The sequence below is a fragment of the Ambystoma mexicanum genome, chromosome 5q, assembly GCF_040938575.1.
Source record: "Ambystoma mexicanum isolate Mex_15411 chromosome 5q, UKY_AmexF1_1, whole genome shotgun sequence".
Lineage (NCBI taxonomy): Eukaryota > Metazoa > Chordata > Amphibia > Caudata > Ambystomatidae > Ambystoma > Ambystoma mexicanum.
Genome location: NC_090933.1, coordinates 252,291,855 through 252,309,035, shown reverse-complemented (window position 1 = coordinate 252,309,035; position 17,181 = coordinate 252,291,855).

Here is a 17,181-nt window from a genome sequence, read left to right as displayed (position 1 = left end):
GCCCTCCTGAAGCACGCAGACGACTACATCTCTCTACCACGCTCGGAGCAGGAAATTACGAACACAAAAGTGGGATTCCATGCACTTGCCGGCATACCGGGTTGCATTGGTGCCATCGACTGCACCCATGTGGAATTGGTTGTCCCACATGCCATGGAGGCCCAGTACCGCAACCGAAAACAATATCATTCTCTTAATGTACAAATGGTGTGTGACTCCAACAGGATCATTACACATTGTTGTGCCCGATTTCCTGGATCAACCCATGATTCTATGGTCTTGAGGAACTCTACAATACCACGCTACATGGAGCGACACGCAGGGAACATATCCTGGCTACTCGGTGAGTCTCATTTCATGCATGATAATGTGGGGTATGTGATGAGGCAATGACCTGGCAGGAAGGGGGGGGGGATGCGTACGTAGCAATGTCATTCCACAAACATCCTTTATTGTCCACATACAGGTGATGCCGGGTATCCACTGAAGAGATGGCTCCTTACACCACTCCGGAACCCACAGAACCAGCATGAGGAGGACTACAACCATACCCACTCACGTACCCGTGTAGTCATAGAACAGGCATTCGGCCTACTGAAGGGTCGTTTCCGCTGCCTCAGCAGGTCTGGCGGGGCACTACTGTACCGCCATGAGAAGGTTGCAAAGATGGTCATGGCATGTGTCATGCTACACAACATGTGCGTACGTAGAAATGTGCCCATGCCCCCTGACGCAGAACTGCAAGCACCTGAAGATGGTCATGATGAGGGTGGGGATGTGGCAGCACCTCAAGGAGTCCGCGAGGCACAGGAGGGCCGTGAAATTCGTCAGATTATCATAGATTCATGCTTCTAGCACTCACGCCCGGTGGCTGATACATGGACACGGGACTTGTGGCACTGTGTGTGTCTGGAACATGCACAATATGGACTGTACGCCTATAAAAGCCTCGTACACAAATATCAATGTCCACACATCTCATTGGATGATTGTGAAATGTTTATAGCATATGTGAAATTATGTCACACACCCCCTCCACCCTCCTACCTCCCCCCCGAACACCAGTGTCCAAAGATGCTCATTGTCAGTGGGCAGACGCTATTGCAAGCCCCCTCTCCGGGTATCAGGGGCACCCCTGCCTGTGGAGCGCAGGTTCGTCCCAGATCTACATTGGGGGCTGCCCTGGACGGAACTTGCAACGGATGATGTCTCTGCCTGCTCACGTCCATGCATGTCCCTAAGGGTTTGTGAGAGCTCAGTGAGCACACGGCGCACAGCGGCAAGTTCAGCACATACATCTTTGGACGTCGCATGCAGTTCCCCCCTCAGGCTCTCGGTGCTTCTCTCCATTTGTACCCTCAGGCTCTCGGTGCTTCTCTCCATTTGTGCCCTTAGTGTCTCTGTACTTCTCTCCATTTCTGCCCTAAGTGTCTCAGTAGATGTTTCTATGGCTGCCTTAGTAGCCCCACATTCATCAGCATGGTCCTTGAGGAGCGTGGCCAGTTGCTGCTGTTGCACGATCACCTGGTCGAGGGACTGTTGCCTCTGCTGGGCCATGGCCATTTGCGGTGGTGTCACAGAGGGGCTGATCACCTCATGTTGCCTTGACACAGGGCTTGTGGGGGATGGCCAGTCGTCGTCTTGTGGGTGCCCCTGCGTGGTATCCTCATGGTGTACGGGATGAAACAAACAGGGGGATTGAGACAGGTCATGGATGGATCCTACATCGACATCACCGTTTTCTGTGTCGGAGCATGCTGCCATTAATGCAGTGTCACCTATGGTGCTGCTGCCACCAGAAGCAGTGCCTTCTGTGGCATCCATTGGGGGGACCTGTGGTGGTGCTGTTGTGGGCATGCTGGCTGCTGGGGTGCCTGTTGAAGTGCCCTCCTGTGTGCTGCCACTTGATTTGTGCTGCTGCCGTGTCTTGATCCGTGCAGCTGAGGTGGAGGGTCTTTGGCCGTTGGTCTTGGCCCTCTTTGCAGGTGTGCTGGTAGGGGTGTCCTGGAGCTCGTCGTTTGAATCGGACCCTGTGGTGGAGTAAAGGAGGGCGAGCGTTATTAATGGGTCTGTGGAAATTGGAATGGCAATGTATCACATGCATTGGGGTGGTACCTGAGGGTGATTTGGGTCAGGGCCTTGGAGGTGGTTTCATTTTTGTGTGGATTGAGGATGCAGTTGTTTTGCAGCCTGCAGTTAGGGTGTGCCTGCTGCACGTGTAGAGGGTGTTTTTAGGATTTTTATTTATTTATGTATTTAATGTGACTTTTAAAGTGCGCTATCAGGCCAATGTATGTGGACGTTCTCCTGGACATGTGTTTCTGTTGCACTATGTGGACACATGGTACTTCACATGATTGGACATTGTGGATCTAGCATTGTTTTATTTGGCCCACCTACCTGATTCTTCGGATGTCTGCACTCCTTTCTCCATCCCTCCGACTCCCTCTATACTCTCCATTCCAATGGTGGAGGCACAGATTTCTTCCCAGGGGGTCAACTTGATGGGTGATTCCGATCCTCCCCCGGTAGCTGTGGCAATGTTACGGTTGGCGGATAGTATGCTCCGTACGCGTATCCGCAAGTCGTCCCATCGCTTTCTGCATTGCTGTGGGTTGCGGGGTGTGGTCCCCACCGCACTTACCCGCTGTGCCACCAGGGCCCATATGGCCTTCTTGTTCGCAAGTGCCGTCCTGGTCATTTGCGTCGAGAAGACGACGGCAGCATTCTCCTGGAGGGTCTCTGTGAGCACGGTGAGTTCCTCAGGGGAGAAGTGGACCTGCCGCTTGCGGTCGCACGCTTTTTTCGCTACTTTTCCCATTTTTATTGTTTTCACTAGGGTGGATGACGGGTTGGGATGTGTCTCAGGGTAGTATTTTTAATGGTTGTGTGGGAATTCTGATTTTATAGGTGTACGGCGTGCTGTTTCCCGTTCCGGGACCATGTTTTTACTTCCGTTTCCGTATATTTATGGTCACCGTATTTTCCGATTGCCGCTCATTACGGTGACCGCTATGATGGGTGGCGGAATTGCACCTAGGGCGCCGTACGACGGCGGTGAGGGGCGTTTTGGGGACATTTCCGCCATCGCGGACTTTGCACTTCCGCCATGGCGTAGTGCTCGTGCCCGATGGGTCAGAATTGGCCGCACTTTACTCCGTTGTGCAATGGCGGAAACGCTATTTACGCTATGGCGGTCAGGTCAGTTACTTTCCGCCAGGGCCGTAATGAGGGCCATTGACATTAGCATATTGATGCAAGGACAAAAGGGGAACCTTTCAAGGAACTTAACTGGAAGCCAAGCAAGTTTGGTTCTCATAAAACCAAGAATCCAGTGAAGTAACTGGATACCAACGCGCCCCTGCATCAGAAGCAGGAAGGAGAGCTCGCCCTTCAAGACCCTAAGGTGAGACGCCACGGGAAGCACTGAAGGGTTTCGAGGAGGGTGAGAGGGGAAAGGGGGAGGCTGGTAGCATTCCCCGCAGACAGTTAATCCCTTATTCTCGCCTACAGAAGGATACTTTTGCAAGCCGGACAAGCAGGAGTTGGGAGTCCGGTCCAGTCCATCTTCTGAGCCCCGCGCAACACCTTAGAAGAGGTCACAGCAGCACGATCCTGGCCAGCGCCTCCGTGGGAGTCAGGTGAGCGTAACAGAACGCGAAGCCTACCCACAATTTCCCACCCGGGCGCTATGGAGACTTCTGAGACAGACCAGCTGGCCCAGCTGTTTGGGGAATTAAGGGCAGAGGTACACTCAGCTCGCCAAGAGACTAATGCCCTCAAAAGAGAACTCATTCTCTCCAAGGAACAAACTGATGACCTGGCCAAACGATTGCTACAGAGTCAGGCTGGACAAATTCCTTTACCTTGTCCCGGGGGAATTTCCACTTCGTTGGGTTCGAGTAACCCTGTTCAGATCAATCTGCCGGGATCCATGCCTTTAGCACCGCCTGAACGTTTTGCGGGGGACCCAAAGAAATATGCCATTTTTATGAACCAATGTCGCTTACATTTTATATGCAGACCAGGAGCCTTCCCTGATGATGGGACCAAAGTGGCCTTCGTGTTATCGTACCTAAGTGGCTGTGCTGCCGATTGGTCTGTTCCCTTGGTGAACCAGAACGATCCAATTAACCAGGATTTTCATGGAAAAGTTGTTCGCTCGACACTCGCAGGGACAGGCCCTTGACAACGAACTGCTATCTCTACGACAAGGTAGTCAAGATCTTTTGTCTTATATAGCCTCCTTTAACAGACTGGTGGTGGAAACCGGATGGCCTGAAAATAAAAGGATCACTTTATTTCACCGGGGTCTGCGCGGAGATCTAAAAGACATTCTGGCCTAGGTAGTGAATCCACCCCAAGGCTGCGCAGAATATATTGACTTTGTGGTACAACTGGATCACAGACTTCAGAATAGGAAAGCAGATCGGTCCAAGTTTGAAACCCGAGTACCGATCAGAACCCTCGTAAACCCCAGGAATACCGAAGCTTCGGAACCTATGCAAATAGGGGGAGTTAAGAGGCCGTTAACTCAGAAGGAACGTGAGAGAAGGCGACAAAAGCAACTATGCCTCTATTGCGGGGCTTCCGGTCACTTTCTTCGTGATTGTCCAGTAAAACCACCTAGGAAGGTGGTTGGTGCCTCTGACAACAACTTAATGGAACCTGTTTCGGGAAACGACCTGGCTCGACAAGCTTAGAGGTCCGCTTGCCGAGCTTGAAAACGAACTCTCTGACCTCGCATTTGGTCTTGCCAATGGTGCTCGTGGATCCAAAAAAGCCCCAACGGTTGCATGCCATCAAAGCATGCGTCGACAGCGGAGCTATCGGAAACTACGTGGACCGCGAATTGGCCTCCAGGATGAACCTTCCTCTCCATCCAAAAATCAACCAGGATGTCATTACTACGGTTGATGGTACCGAAATAGCCTCTGGGCCGGTAACGCATTCCACCACAGAAGTGACACTTGTGAGTCAGGATGGACATCGGGAAGCAATAGTGTTTGATATAATGAAGGCTCCACAATTTCAAGTAATCCTCGGAATTCCTTGGTTAGAAACACACAATCCTCGAATAGACTGGCGAGCAAAGAGAATAACTTTTCCAGATTGTGGTCCCACTTGTTATCCTAGAAATCCAGCTATTGGTTTAGCCACAGTAACCCCCGCCACTGTTCAACTACCGGCAGAATACCTTGAATACCAGGACGTTTTTCAGAAAGAACAGGCTAACACGCTACCCCCTCATCGTTCTTACGATTGCCAGATCGATCTAGTTCCCAATGCTCAACCGCCGTGTAGTAGGATTTACGCTCTCACTGAACCTGAAAACCAGCATTTGCGTCAGTATTTGGATCAGTACCTTGCCAATGGCTTTATTCGCCCATCAAAGTCCCCGGTCTCTTCCGCTTTGTTCTTCGTGCCTAAAAAAGAAGGAGACCTTAGAACTTGTATTGACTACCGCGCTTTAAATCAGATAACGATAAAGAATCGTTATCCCCTGCCTCTGATCCCTGAACTTCTTGATCAGGTAAAAGATGCTCGTATATACACCAATTTAGATCTCCGGGGAGCTTATCACCTAGTGCGAATAAAAGAAGGTGACGAGTGGAAGACAGCTTTCCGCATCAAATACGGGCTCTTCGAATATCAGGTTATGCCCTTCGGTTTGTGCAACGCGCCTGCAGCTTTTCAATTCTTCATGAATGATGTTCTGCAAGAACTTATCGATGTTTGTGTCATCGTATACATCGACGACATCCTGGTGTACTCATCTTCTGAGTCAGATCATCGAAAACATGTTCGAGCAGTTCTAGAGAAATTGCGCCAGCACAAACTATTTGCCAAGCTGGAAAAGTGTGTCTTTCATACCACTGAGGTTGAATTCCTCGGATTTGTTCTGACTCCTAAAGGAATTCGAAAGGATTTACGAAAGGTGGACGCCATCCTCAAATGGCCATCTCCCGGTTCAGTGAAAGGGGTTCAGAGTATGCTTGGCTTTGCCAACTTCTATCGAAGACTCATCCCAGAGTTTTCACGAATAGTCCAACCCATTACTGCTCTTTTACGTAAGAATAAACATTTTGAATGGACTCCAGAGGCCGAACAAGCCTTTCAAGACCTAAAGACCAATTTCACTTCCGCACCTGTGTTGAAGCACCCGCGTCCTGATCTCCCGTATATTGTTGAAACTGACGCATCCAGTTTAGCCATGGGAGCTGTCCTGTCGCAAAGGGATCTGAAAACTAACCAGCTACACCCTGTAGCCTTTTGGTCCAGGAAATTCTCAGCTCCTGAAATTAATTACGCAATTACCGACAAAGAGTTACTGGCCATTAAATCTGCTTTTAAGGCTTGGCGTCATTACCTCCTCGGTGCAAGACACACCATCACTGTAATTACGGATCACAGAAATTTGCAGTATTTAAAGACGGCCAAAGCCCAATCTTCACGACAACTCCGATGGGCTTTATTCTTTGCAGAATTTGATTTTGTAATTACCTATCGCCCTGGCTGCAAGAATGGCAAAGCGGACGCCTTATCCCTAATTGGCATGGAAGAACCCAATTCGTGTTTAGAACCTGTGCCGATAATACCTGAACAAAGAATCTTAGGTTTGACTTCATTGCAAACCATCGAGGACGTTGAAACTCGAGTCAAACTACTTTTTGACCCTTCAGCCTTACTGGAATGGACTCAAAAGGGTCCCCACTTCACCGTTAAGGATAACTTACCGTACTTCCAAGAGCGGTTATTTCTGCCAGGTAAGGAATTGCAAGAACTAGTTATTGCTCATTATCATGAATCGTTAATGGAAGGACACCCTGGTATCGCTAAAACGGAAGAAAAGATCAAACGCCAATTCTGGTGGCCTTCTTGGAGAAAAGCCATAAAGTCTTTTGTGATGTCTTGCGGAGTTTGCGCCCAAAATAAAGGTCAAAGGAACAGGCCAGCCGGCCTACTTCAACCCTTGGAGATTCCACTGGCACCTTGGCACACCTTGTCTATGGACTTCATTACGGACCTGCCTCCGTGTGGTGGTTACAACACTATCCTAGTAATCGTGGATCTGTTCTCCAAAATGGCCCACTTTATCCCTCTAAAAGGATTGCCTTCAGCTTCCATCCTGGCCAAGGAATTCCTGGAGAATATAGTTTGAATACATGGTTTCCCTTCCGTACTAGTCTCAGATCGTGGAAGTCAATTCATTTCCCATTTTTGGAGGAAGTGTTGCCAACTAGCACAAATAGATGTGCGATTATCCACCAGCCACCACCCCCAGACTGACGGACAAACCGAGAGGACAAATAAGACTCTCGAGCAATATCTTCCGTGCATGTTGCAACAATCCGAGTACAATTGGAAAGACATTCTTTGGATCGCAGAATATGCATACAACAATTCTATGCATTCTGGATCATCAAGACTTACCTGATTTCTACAGGGATTGCATCTCGGGTCGGTGCCTTTTCCCCGGCATTCCGTACCCCGGCCCCTATGGGGAAAAAGACATTGACATTAGCATATTGATGCAAGGACAAAAGGGGAACCTTTCAAGGAACTTAACTGGAAGCCAAGCAAGTTTGGTTCTCATAAAACCAAGAATCCAGTGAAGTAACTGGATACCAACGCGCCCCTGCATCAGAAGCAGGAAGGAGAGCTCACCCTTCAAGACCCTAAGGTGAGACGCCACGGGAAGCACTGAAGGGTTTCGAGGAGGGTGGGAGGGGAAAGGGGGAGGCTGGTAGCATTCCCCGCAGACAGTTAATCCCTTATTCTCGCCTACAGAAGGATACTTTTGCAAGCCGGACAAGCAGGAGTTGGGAGTCCGGTCCAGTCCATCTTCTGAGCCCCGCGCAACACCTTAGAAGAGGTCACAGCAGCACGATCCTGGCCAGCGCCTCCGTGGGAGCCAGGTGAGCGTAACAGACTGTCAGTGGTCCGAAAGTCTGTAAAGGACCTCCATTCCCCTCTTTAACAGCAATGCGTTTCGGCGGTTGTAGACATATGTAGTTTTCTCTTCACATCAGAAAAGAATGCTCCACCTTCATCAGGGCAGTGGGTAGCAGGACCCTGTGTTATAAAAATAAGAGGAGAAATAAATAAAGGGGTGCTGAAAGGGAAACAGCACTATAGAAGGGTAATGTATGTCTCTCATGGTGTTGATTTTGATATATAAAGTTTGAAATGTAGAATAGGGTGATTGCATAGTTGCAGATCAATGAGCATGGTCATGCCTACAAACAAACTCTTGGCCATGTCTAAAATCCTAAGTGAGGGGATAATCATGCTGAGTGCAAATGAACCCCCGGGGAAATAATAATCATGGTCTGGGGTCCCCTTCTAAAAAATCAGCATGGGTCCCAGGTCAGGAGAGACGCGCCCACCATCCCCAACTCGGAGAAAGAACACAGTGGAAATGGGAGGGTGTGAGGGATGGAGAGTCTAATCAGAAAAGAGGTGGTGGTCCAACTTTTGGTGTAAACCACTGACCTGTAACAGTAGAGAAAACCGCGTTTGAACGTGGAGTTCCTGGTATACGTGGTAGATTCAATGTCCCCGTGCATGGGGGAGGACGCAATGGTCGGACGTCATAGAAATCGGCATCCAAGATGACTGCATCTGAAAACAATGTGTAAATGAATATATGGCAAATGTTGAGTTGTGCAGGTAAATATTTGAAGGAGTGGGTGCATTATGCATGTGGTTCTTAGGTAGGCCACATTATTTAGACATGTGTCACGGCCACTGGGAGTCATGGCAACACATGGCTCATTGGTGAGTACAAATGCTTGTGCACATTCATGCATGTCACACACAGAGAAAAGGCAAAACCCAACTAATCACAACCATTATCACCTCCCCAGGGAACAGAGCCTACCCTCTGAGGTCCTACATGATGACGCCAATACGGAACCCCACCACACCACCTGAGGTAAGATACAACGCAGCCCATGTTGCAACCCAGGGCATAGTGGAGCGCATATTCGGAGTGCTTAAGTCACGTTTCCGCTCCCTTGATCGCTCTGGTGACCAGCTGCTATACGCGCCCCCAGTAGTGTGCAGGATCATTGTCGCAGCATGTGTCCTGCACAATGTTTCAACCTGGCAGGGCGTGCCGATGGACATGGTGGTGCCCCCACATCCCCAACCATATGTACGGCTGCTGCGCATGGGAGGGGAAAGGGCATGTGGCGAGGCAGCCCGTACCCAGCTTGTGGCAATGTTTTTCACCTAAAATCCCACCCCTGCGGTGTGCACACAAGCCTGGCACATACCAGGTGACAATTGATGATGACAAAGGGACAGTCAACTGTCACAACCCTACCACCATGAGATTGTTTCCCTGGAAGTGCTAGATTGTGCGCAGCCCTAGCTACTTAAAGAGAGCCATTGCTGTGTCAGTAAAATGCACACATTCATGCTGCATAAAGGACTACCCCTTTGCAAAACAGCATACCCAAATACTGGTATGTCACCCAACCCCTCCCAAACCCCATGTCACCCGCCTGAGACACAATGGCATGGCATGCAATGTGAAAGCAACCAAATAAATGCACAACACATGACACAACTGTCACAAAGTGCACCGTCACAAATGGAAACAGGCCACAGACAATTCCCTCTCACCTATGAAAAAGAAACTGCACACATGAAGATATACTTACCAGCATGACAAAACATGAATACAGGACCCAACAGTGGCAACGTCTGACAGTGACCAATACTCCAAGTGTGACAATCTGACAAAAGCAGCACATCCACCCCTCCCATCTTCAGTGTGTTGCTGATAGGTAAATGTGGCAGTGTACTGCATACAGCATGAAATGCATCTGCAATGGAGACAGGCAAGGTAACACATAAAGAAGCTACATGTAAATATGCATAATGAGCAATATTGAATACAATATACAAATCAACCATGCAGTGGAGAAACCATCACTAATTCCCACTAGGGGTGTTAACACAGTTTGGACTACAGACTGGCCACACAATTGATGGAAGCCCAATGCCTCTGTGTAAGTTACTGTCACACGGTGCCACCCTTGCGAGCCCATGGAAAGGGGAAGCAGGAGTGGCATATGTGTCTGGACACCAAGCCTCAAACACAAGACAAGCCTGTATGGGCCCAGCTGGAACACACAGTGGATGCCTATGGGTGCCACACAAAGCAACACACTGTAACATGAATGCAAATAGACAAAGAAAAGAGGAAAAATTAAAATTAAACAAGAAAAAACAAAAATCAAAAATGACCATGGGCGACCAGGGGGGACCACCCAGAAGGGAGGAGGTGCAGGGTGCACCCCAACACCCACATGTGTGGATGGTGAGAAAAAAAATCCCTCCATGTGCTCATGGCATGCACGGCTACCCTCCCCACAAACTTAATCCCCAAGGAAACTCTATGGTACCCTCCTTGGCTACCCTCGGAAACCCCGCTGGTTGTTAAGCTTGGCAGGCAAGTTTGGGCCAGGACCTGCCACATAAGTCAGGTGAAACATCCGTACTCTCCAGATAACCCCATAATGGTGGATGTGTGCAAAACGGAGGCGGAACTCCCCACTCCAAGGAGGTGGGAGGAAGCAGGCATTTACACATGGGGAGACTTGTTCACAGAAGGGGAATTTAGGGACTTCGAGTCGCTACAAGACATCGAAGGACTATCCAAGGGCCAGTTTCTCTGGTACCATAGGATCAAACAGATCGCCAAGAAGCAGTGGAACAGCTGGCCAGAAGAACCCACCCCAGACCCGCTGCTACAGGAAATGCACGACCTTTCGGATGGATGGAGACCGATTTCCAGGCTTTACAACAAGCTTATTGACAAACCTAATCCCAAAGGACAGGCACTGAAGGCGAGATGGGAAGCAGATCTTGAATCCCCACTTACAGACAAGGAATGGGAAAGAGCATTAATATACCCCAAGAAAGTGTCGCGGAACTCCAGATTTGGACAAATACAGCTGAATGTCCTTTACCGGACATATATGACTCCCCACAGGGTTGCTTCATTCAACAAGAAGGTATCCCCGGCATGCCCATGGTGTGGGAATGACAAGGCGGACATGATCCACATGTTCTGGACCTGCACTAAAGTGATGTCACTCTGGTCCAGAGCTAAACAATCCTGCATAGAAGCCGGAATGGAAAGGTACGACTGGACACCCGGAGAATGCCTACTAGGAACATACCCTAGACCAAGCAAACTCAAACATGTGGTAAACCTGATGGACATCTCATGCATATTGGTCAAAAGAACTATAGAGATGGCCTGGAAGACTCTGGCAGGCCCCAGGCATGCACAATGGTTGAACGAAATGGCGAGATGGACGACTGCTGAAACCAGGGCCTGGCAAGACGGAATCACAACCAGTGGGGACGTTGCAAGCGGCACTCTGGACTCCTGGAAGGCCCTCTTGAGCGACATGCGCTTCAACGCAGACTACAAGCCTCCCTGAAGAACTATAGCATCCTACAGAAACTGATTCCTAACACCAACACAGAGAAGATATTAATCAAAACTGTCCCCCCTCACTTCCTGAGACACTAGAACTTTATTTTAATTTGTCACCTCGTACCCTAATTGCAATACCACATGAAGACTGTCGTTGTTTTTGATGTTTCTTATGTTTTTTCTTTTTTTTTTTTCTCTCTCAGTTGCAAGTTTGTACTGTTTCGTTATTATTTCAAAACCAATAAAATACTTTTAAAAAAAATGGCCTGCACGGCTACCCGATAGTGGGAGAACTGCCATCGCTGTCATCACCCTCTGGCGCTACATGAGAAGGTGTGCATGGTATGGGAGGAAGACCACGCAAAGCCATGGCATGCTCCTAGATGGCAGCAAGCATGTGGTTTGAAAGGTTTGGTTCTGCAGGATGATGGTTCTGAGGTCCCCATGCAGCATGTCACAGGTAGCACAGAGTTCTGCCTGCAAGGCCTCATGTGATGCATGGATCTTCTAATGGGTTGCCTGGAGCTCAGCTGAGATTGTATGTGTTAGCTGCTCCAGCTGCTGTTCTGACCGTCTACTCCGGGACACCTCAAGTGCACCCAGAGTAGCTCTGAGGGAGGTGTTATCATCCCTCAGGGCATCCCTCTGGGCCCGTGCCTCTGCAGATATGGCTGTGGGCAGAGCCCCCAGTTCAGGCTGTCGGTCCCTGTTAGGGGCCAACATGTCCTGCCTGTGTGAGCGGCATGTAGACCGTGTTGCCTGCTGCTGGAGCTCCACCTTCCTTTGGGGGGGAGAATGGAAGTGGCCACCCTATCCACGGCCTGAGCCATCATCTCACATGATGCCCCCTGTTGTTGTGCAATTGCATGCATGGAGTTCTCCCACACAGTATTGCCCTTATTGGCGCACGGCCACTAAGTTGCCGGACACGACACCTGTTGGCCCCAAGGTGATGTGCACCTTGCTGTGCTGGCGCTGCCTGAGGCTGCAGGACTGCATTCCTCCTTTGATCTGCTGCCACAGGAACAGGAGCAAATAGTGTGGAGTGTGACCCTGCATCCGTAACCACCACAGGCGGACATTCCAACACTGAATGGGCCATTGAGGGGTCTACCCCCAGTGCAGGTGCGTTGGACAAAACAGCATCCCTGCCAGAAACACTCACCTGCGACGGGACATTTGTGTCAATGTCTGATTCATCACCTGAGCCATAGAGATCCTCGGAGGTGTACCCAGAGACACCTGTGGACAGGATGGTCTGAAGGAGCAATGGATTCTAATGAGGCACCACCCCACGTCCTCCACTGGTGCTTGGTTGGGGCTCTGAGTACTCATGCCCCTGCGCCATCTCCTCCTCCTCCAAAGCATCTAGTGCATCATCACCTGCACAAAATGAAAGCAGTCATAAAGACACGCATGAACATCATAGCCGACACACATAGACATCACAATGTACACATCCAATACATAAATCAGACATGTCACACATGACACAAACTCAGCCATGCATGCAATGACAATGAAGTGGAAGGGGACCCTGAAAGCAGACACTGATGACTCCAAAATGGAAAAGCAACACATGTACTCCATGGTGCATAGCACCTGCATCACACATAATCCTGTGAATGGCATAGACCATCCACAAACATGACAACACCCAGATGGGAGTTAATCACTACTGTCCCCCATCCATGTAGAACACATATAATCAAACAGAACACGCAAAAGAGTGGGACAAAACACACATGTGTCACAAGCAGCAACAATGCCAGTGTGTTCAAATACAGAGATGGGAGGCACATGGATGACACAAGTGAATTGTCATGTTGAAGGTTCAAACAGGGCTCAGAAGCCAGCGGGTGCAGTACATGTGTAGATGCGCAGCAGTCAATCAGCCTGATTGATGGAATCATTTGCGTGAAAAGCATACATCTGTGTGCCTTTCTGGCCCAAAATCCCTGTCTGAAGTGTGGTTATTTTTGGGCAGAAAGGCACACAAATTTGCATTATTCATGCAATTGATTCCATGAATCAGGCAGAATAAAGAGAAAAAACTTTAATAACAATGTTGTGGCATGTTGGCAGTTTAAGGGCAAGTGCAGTCATCATGTGCAAAGTGTTTGCAGTGGTCAGTAGGGATACAGTGAACCCCAAACCCAAGGGCGGGGGATGGCTTGGAGGCACGACATGGGTCACATATGGCAGTTATGACTACACAGCATGACTTGGCACTCGATCACAACACATCACCCAAGCAACATACACATGGTCTGGACACACACGCATGGGCACTCACCGGACATTGTCTCAAGATCTAGTAGGTCTCCCATGCCTTGGATCTGAACCTCTGTGATGAACCCTTCAGCGATTGCCTCATATTCTGTGAGTTCATCTTCCTCTGGTGGTGACCCACTGCCAGTCACCAGAGTAGAGGCGTAATTAGAAGCCACCTTGTTTTTTGCTGTGCGTTTGAGGTCATTCCAACGCTTTGAGCAATCATCAGCTGTGTACTTCACAAATTCCAAGGAATTAATGTCGTCCGCGATGCACTGCCAGTGGGCCTACACTGAGCAGGTGTAGTGTTGCACCCTGCCGTCACCAGCATGTTGCAGCCATGTTCCGACACGTAGCCCACAAGTGCGTCTAGTTCCACATTATTGAAACTCTGCTTCCTTGATGTGCCAGAGGGGCGAGCCGTGTCTGGGGTCCCAGCCTGTTCCGCAAGAGCACGCTTCTTCCTCTTGACAGGTGGCTTACGCTGCTCCAGTCTGTAGGGGCTGAAGCGCAGGTGGACTGGCCTCTGGAAGCAGGCAATAGCACGATGACCAAAGGTCTCACTGCAGGCATTGGCTGCTGGGTGCTGTTGACAGGACCAACCGGCACAACCGCCTTGGTGTGAGGGGCCAGGATCAACACTGTCCCGGCTGGGTGACTCAAAGCTGGGGTGGAGTGGGCTGCAGCTGCCCCTGCAGTCTCTTCACGCTGGCTACTCAGGGCAGCAGATGACATTGCTGCCCCAGACCCAAGTGGCCTGGTGACAGCAATGTTCACCGCCACACGTGGCTTGGACTTCGTGACATGGAAGTCAGCCTGTGAGCCATCTCGTGCCTGTTCGGTGACCAATCCAGGCCGGGCTAGCAGGGTCTGAGCTGGGATCTTGTCAGCTGCATCTCCCTGACCCACTGGGGGGGGCATGGGTGTCCCTGAATGGTCTGGACACACTGCCCTCTTTGGCCACCCTGCCCACGTTTCCCACCGCTGCCACCTTGGCCACCCTGCTCATCCTTGCCATGTCCCCTACCGCAGACACCTCTTGGAGGTTGGCCATCTTTGCCTCCCTTACCACTTGGTCGCCTCCCAACCATGGCACTGATGTACTTGTGCGAATGGGAGGTACAGAAAACAATTGTCCTGGGCAATTGGGGTGAAGGGGCAGGGTACTGGATGGAATAGGTACCCCTGTTCTCCTGCAAGGCTGTCTGTGACCCCTGGGGAAACATGACAGGTCACACAATGCTCAGGCACCCCAAAAACAAACCAAAAATGTGCAAGGACCCGCAGTACGCTGTGGCACCCAGAAACACAAAAAATGCATACGCATGGTACACACAGGCTACAATGACCTCTGGATGGGTACGCGACACACGGGGCAACCACAGTGGACAAATACATGCGCGACTCACCATCTGCCTGGAAAATGAACGGAAAAAACACACCCGTGTGTGCATTGGCAACACCCCCGCCAAAAGAAGAAGTGAGCTCTTGCCACAGTAAACAAGGAGTACGCATTGCAACGGTTGTGAAGTAATCACGTGTCAACCCACAAGAAGTACAAGAATCACACGCTCGCTCTCCACAAAAAGCACGTACAGGAAAATGGCATCCTACGTGGACCTTTAACCTGTGTGCATAGCAACGCCTACGCGTGCCACGTCACTTATGCGCTAAGGGCCTTTCCTCGATTTTCACACACACGTGCTGATTGTTCATGTGCCGAGTCAATCTGCATCAAGCTGGCCACACGACAACACACGGAAGACCCAGCTTCTGCCCAGAAGGCCATTTTCCTGCCCCCAGAACCCTGGGCAGCCTCCCACGAGCCATCTGCTGATGCCTGCCTGCCTGCTGCCCAAATGCCCTGCTATGTGGTGCCTGCACATCAGCCATCTGCAGGGTCCAGTTGCTGTGACCACCCCTGCTGGAACAGAAGACTCCCGACTGGTGTTCCATCGCTCCACAGCCCAGCCCCAGGACACAGTTGCCCACTCACACCTGACTTGGGGGTTGCCATTTCGGGGCAAACACCATCTGAGACCACTGGCAACCCCCAGCCAGAGAGGCAGAGGGCTGTCAGCTTCTCAGCCAGAGAAGTTGGCATCCTGGTGGAGCAAGTCCTGGGGAATTATGATGCCCTCTACAGACGACCGTGAGCCGACACGGAAGGACCGAAGAGGATCTGGCCAGACATCGTAGTTGCCATCAACGCAGAGGGGGGTGGCAAACCGCGACTTGAAACACATCCAGAAGCGCTGGGAGGCCTTAAAGTCCAGGTCCCGCAGGAAGGCCCAGCGCCTCTTGGACGCAGTGGATGCAGTGGGGCATAGGGTCCAGTTTACCAACGACCAGATGAGGGTCCTGCAATGTATTCGTCCAGTGCTTCACCACCAGGGCCTCGAGATGCAGACCTGTCTGGAGTCGAGCGGTAAGTGTCCGTGCATTCTCATTCCAATCAGTGCATGTTGAGGTGTGGCAGAGGTGTGCAGCTTGGACATACGTCATACATGACTGTGCTGCATGTGTGCCAAGTCATGTGTGGTGCACATGAGTGGTGTATGTGTTCCGGTGCATGATGCACAACTCCATGTGTTGATGTACGCATGTTTCCATGCCTGGGTGTGTACGGAAGAGGGAAAATGGGAGAATCCCTTCCCACCATTCTCATCCAAACCATGGCCTAGGTCGTCACAGCCCAAGCACCGCCCGCGAGAAGTATTTGACCCGCACACCAGCGTACCAGACATCAAGATCCACTGTGGCCATGCCCCACATGGCCAGAGAGCCTGCCCGTTACTGAAACCAGTGTAAAGGAGGTCCCAGACATGACCTCTACCCCTGCCCCTCCTTTCGAGATACCAGGAAGGTACTCGCCAAGGTACGTGACGTATGAAGAGCAAATGAACCAACAGAGTCGCACTGAGACTCTGCCCAGTGTACATTAGAAGATCCGTACCTGTTGAAGCGCCCGTAACCAGACAACTCTGGGCGGCACGGTACCCTATCAGACAGCCATACCTGCCGCCAATACGAAATGAGGAGTGCTTACATACTGTCCACAAAGAGACCCCAAGAGCCCTAATGGAAAGCCAGTGGAAATGACACAAGGGCCTGAACAGACTCGTGAATGAACAAAAAGTCACTATCGACTAGAACACGCCATCGTAAGTAAATACTAAATAAATATAATGGACACAGAGAAGAGACAATGTTAAAACGTGAGGAAACAGAGCTATGAGACAAGATGGAAGCAACTAACCTGATTAACCGTGTGTAAATAGGCTTGGAATGCAAGATGCTAAGAAATCCATACTGCTTGCAATGCTTAGTAGAATATTAGAAGCAGCATGCGCCAACTATATAACTACCTCAAAAAGCATGTTATACAAGTGCAACTCCATTTTGTAAAGCAGAATGGGCTCAGGCTGCCAGAGGCCTGGCAGGCC